Raw genomic sequence first — 5,000 nt, 5'->3', positions numbered from 1 at the left:
CACCCATCCCCACACACCCACACACATACACATCCACACCAACACCCACACACACACACACATCCACACCAACACCCACACACACATCCACACCCCCACACACACACCCACACCCACACACACACACACATCCACACCCCCACACACACACCCACACCCACACACACACACACATCCACACACACCCCCACACACACATACCCACACACACACACACACATCCACACACTCACACCTACACCCCCCCCACCCACCCACCCACCCACACCAACACCCACAAATCCACACCCACACCACACGAATGCTTAGAATTAGAATCCATTACTCAACCCGCCAACAACGCTATCCTTTCAGGACTCCCTAGGATGCTATTCTGGGATAAATTGAGCGGTAAGCCGATTCAAGGGGATATAAATATAACCATAAACATCAACAGCGACATAAACATGGCCATAAATATAGATGTATGTATATTGCATATCAGGGGGTCTCAAGAATCGGGGCACAATTAATCATCTGGACAGACAGTGTGGTTTACGGGATTCGGGTGGCCTTTTGCCTCCTAAGAATAGACATTGTAAATTATTCTTATTTTCCTAATGAACCAAACGGCTTTTTTGCTTTACCTATGAAGTTCTATTTCTGTTTTAAACAATTTATAATAAACCGGGTGCTTTCGTCTTTTCCAGATTGCATGAAACACAAGCACTCATTCACACACACACACACACACACACACACACACACACACACACACACACACACACACACACATACGCACACACGCACGCACACACATTTACACACACACGCACACACGCACACACACACACACACACACCCCAATTTCCAAGTACAATTACATCGTCAACTCTACTGACTTAATGCCAATAAACACCAAATTTGGTTTGCGTGTTTTTTTATTTACTTATTTACAAATCTAGCGAACACGAGCGTACACAAAATCCACCTCTCACATCTACCCTTCAGAGGTATCGAGAACCGACCATAGTATTTGTCCGACCCGCGTGCTCTGTTCTCCTTCTATACTTGGTCGCTATGGCAACTGAGTTTGACACCTTCTGCTGCATGTAGTTAGCTAACGCAATAGATATAAAGACGAGTGAACAGACGGAGAAATAGACGAATAGATAAATCAGAAAACTAACAGACACATAGATAAGCAAATAGAGAGAGAGAGAGAGAGAGAGAGAGAGAGAGAGAGAGAGAGAGAGAGAGAGAGAGAGAGAGAGAGATATATATATATATATATATATATATATATAGAGATATAGATATATATATATATATATATATAGAGAGAGAGAGAGAGAGAGAGAGAGAGAGAGAGAGAGAGAGAGAGAGAGAGAGAGAGAGAGAGAGAGAGAGAGAGAGAAAGAAAGAGAAAGAGAGAAAGAAAGAGAAAGAGAGAAAGAAAGAGAAAGAGAGAAAGAAAGAGAAAGAGAGAAAGAAAGAGAGAGAGAGAGAACCATTCCATAGAATCAGAGGCGACCATGATATGTGGTTGAAAAAGGTGTTAAATGGTCGCGATTTCATCTCATAAAGGCCTATTCGCATGTCTCGCCACATGACCTTTAAGGCCGCACTCAAGTACAGCACATGACAATCATTTAATCAGGGAGAGAGGAGGGCGGGGAGAGAGGGGAAAGGGAGAGGGGAGAGGGAGATATGGAGGCAGGGAGAGAGGGGAAAGGGAGATAGGGAGAGGGGAAAGGGAGAGGGGAAAGGGAGACAGGGAGAGAGGGGAAAGGGAGAGGGGAGAGGGAGATATGGAGGGAGACAGGGAGATAGGGAGGGGGGAGAGGGAGAGGGAGGGAGACAGGGAGAGAGGGGAAAGGGAGAGGGGAGAGGGAGATATGGAGGGAGACAGGGAGAGGGAGATATGGAGGGATACAGGGAGAAAGGAAGAGAGCGAGGGAGACTGGGAGAGGGGAGAGGGAGGGAGACAGGAAAAGAAGGAGAGAGAGGGAGACAAGGAAAAAGAGAGAGATAGACAGGGAGAAAGGGGAGAGGGGGCAGAGGAAGAGAGAAAAGATGAGAGGGAGGAGGAAAGAGATATGAAATAGGGTGAGAAGGATAGAGGTAAGGATGTATGTTTATAGGCAGGTAAGGAGGAGGAGAGAAGGAGAGAAGGAGAGAAGGGGAGAAGAGGAGAAGAAAAGAGGGAGGGAGGGAGGGAGGGAGGGAGGGAGGGAGGGAGGGAAGGAAGGCAGGAAGGAGAGAGGCAGGGAGAGATGGAGAGAAAGAGAGAAAGAGAGAGGGAATAAAGATAGAGAGAGGGAGATATTGGGAGAGAGAGGAAGGGAGAGGGAGAGATAAGGAGGGAGAGGGAGAGATAGGGAAGGAAGGAGAAGAGATAGGGAAGGAGGGAGGAGAGACAGGGAGGGAGGGAAGAGATGGGGAGGGAGAGGGAGAGTGAGGAAGAGATAGGGAGGGAGGGAGGAGAGATGGGGAGGGAGAAGGAGAGTGAGGAAGAGATAGGGAGGAAGGGAGGGAGAGGGAGAGTGAGGAAGAGATAGGGAGGGAGTGAGGGAGAGAGACAGAGCCCGATCAGCCGCACGTGACAATTCTCCCTCCTGGTCCTCCCTCCGCAAAGAGCCTCGATCAGCTGATACTCCCGAGTCCCCGATGCAATCACATCTACCCCAGGAACCCAGACCCTCCCACCGCCCTCGCCTCAGACGCCCCCACAATCTCCCACCCCCACCCCACCCCCATCCCACCGCCAGCCGAAGACCCAAATCTAGAAGGATCATCTAGCAGGAGCCACGCCGCACTATCCGAAGGGGAGAGCACCGTGCGACGCCGCCTCCAACACCATAACGCCACGGCACACCATACCCCACGCGGCGCTGTTCGATCGTCACCCTGACAACGCTAACGCACCGTGTCAGGTCCTGGAGTCGATCCTCTCCCGCCCAGAAGGATGCTTTTTGCACTCGGCCTCGGATCCACCTTCGTTATTACGCGGGGACTCTCGTTTAACCCCCGCTTTTTGGTCTCGGTCTCGCTCTCTCTCTCTCTCTATCTCTATCCCTCTCTCTCTTTCTGCCCCCCCCCCTCTCTCTCTCGTTCTCTCTCTCTCTCTCTCTCTCTCTCTCTCTCTCTCTCTCTCTCTCTCTCTCTCTCTGCCTCTCCCTCTCTATCTTTTTGTCTCTCTCTCTCTCTCTCTCTCTCTCTAAAGTCTGTAAGTTTTAGATCTACACATTAATCCATTTATCATGTTAAACACCGACACACATCCACATCCACCACCCACACCCACACACGGAACACACACCACACCCGCACACACACGACACACTCACACACACATCCACATCCACCTACACCCACACACACACACACACACGTATCTAAATCCGTCTTCCCGAACCGTATATATCATTAGGACTGCATAACAATTGTTTACGACATCAAATGCGAACATAAACTCGCGGTTTCATAACGGTCTCTCTCTCTCTCTGACGAAAATAGAGCTGCAAGAAAAAGAGGCGATATCGCGTTGCACTTCTGTTCTATCTCTGGATTTTGTTGAGAATGTGACGTGGGCTGAAAATGACACTGAACGCCCTTTTTTGAGCTTTTCAGATAAATGTTATTTACTGTCTATTTATGGCTCACTATGTCCAATCTTGTCAGCCCCTCCTTTCTATTCATTACTCCTATCCTTATCCCTACCCCCCTCTCTCTCTTTCTCTCTCTCTCTCTCTCTCTCTCTCTCTCTCTCTCTCTCTCTCTCTCTCTCTCTCTCTCTCTCTCTCTCTCTCTCTCTCTCTCTCTCTCTCAGTTTTTTTTTATTTTTCCGTCCTTCTCTCCTCTCTCTCTCTCTCTCTCTCTCTCTCTCTCTCTCTCTCTCTCTCTCTCTCTCTCTCTCTCTCTCTCTCTCTCTCTCTCTCTCTCTCTCTCTCTCTCTCTCTCTCTCTCTCTCTCTCTCTCTCTCTCTCTCTCTTCCTCTCTCTCAACCATTAATTAATCAGCCGATTGACCCGAAACCCAACATGACAACAACCGTAAAACTAACATCATTAATGTCCATCATCCACTTCATATCATTATATAAACGGTCTGTGATGTTACAGAGTTCATTTCCGAAATATGTTCTGAAAGTTTAATTTCGCCCCCCAGTTTAAACTACTAATTAACAACGAGTTATGATAATATTTTGTTCAATGATAAAATGCCCGGCAAAAATTTAACTGCCATCTCATTCGGTCTCAAAACTGACTGTCCAGGGATAAGACCAGACGCCAGCTGACAAAAATCGAACGAGAAGCGTGTTCGCGCTGAGAAAATCGAAACTTCAGCCTCTCCTTTACTGAAACCTGTATTGCAAATATTAGAATATTAAGAAGTTTCTACGAATTTGTTTCCTATTTTTCTCGCAGCGTGATTCTCTACGGCGCACCGTGCCCTATGATACCGCAATGTGTCACGCCGCATAGAGCAATGCCGCAGCGTACAGCAGCGTATCATACCACCCTGTACCGTATCGCGCCGTATCATACCACCCTGTACCGTATCGCGCCGTATCATACTACCCTGTACCGTAGCACAGCACCCAATGCCGTAGCGCAAAGTACCGTAAGGCCTCCTTAACATAAACATGTCACTCTCGTGTTCCGCGGCGACGAGAGCGCGGCGCGGATCGACCTGGCCGTGGCACCGAGAGGGGGGGTGGGGGGCGGCTTCTCTGATCGCCTTTCGCTTCATGAAACCGGGTAAGCCACGGCCAACCTCAATCTGGCACAGTGTGGGGCTTTGTTTACGTGTCGTCTTCAAGAAAACTGATATAAAACATTCTTTATCTGTAATTTGTGAAGCGCGATGTGGAGCTATTCTTTGCGTTTCTTATATGTGTTGGGTGTGATACCCCCCTCCCCCCCTCCCTTTTCTTTTTTAAATACGTTGTACACGGGACCTTCTTTGTGAATTTCTTGATTGCATTTTGATACCTATAGGTCGAGCTACATTCTCTG

At 48.5% G+C, this 5,000-nt stretch overlaps 1 protein-coding gene across 7 annotated transcripts in view; it reads right to left on the bottom strand.

Annotated features, from left to right (window-relative positions):
- The window catches only part of EndoA (SH3 domain containing GRB2 like, endophilin-A), a 40,671-nt gene that overhangs the window by 35,296 nt on the left and 375 nt on the right, over nucleotides 1-5,000 (bottom strand). The gene's annotated exons all lie outside the window — the stretch shown is intronic.

The sequence above is a fragment of the Penaeus japonicus genome, unplaced genomic scaffold, assembly GCF_977035675.1.
Source record: "Penaeus japonicus unplaced genomic scaffold, GWHDUDI00000001_assembly GWHDUDI00000015, whole genome shotgun sequence".
Classification (NCBI taxonomy): domain Eukaryota; kingdom Metazoa; phylum Arthropoda; class Malacostraca; order Decapoda; family Penaeidae; genus Penaeus; species Penaeus japonicus.
The sequence above is the reverse complement of the archived record's forward strand: the minus strand, read 5'-3'. Positions and strand labels throughout refer to the sequence as shown.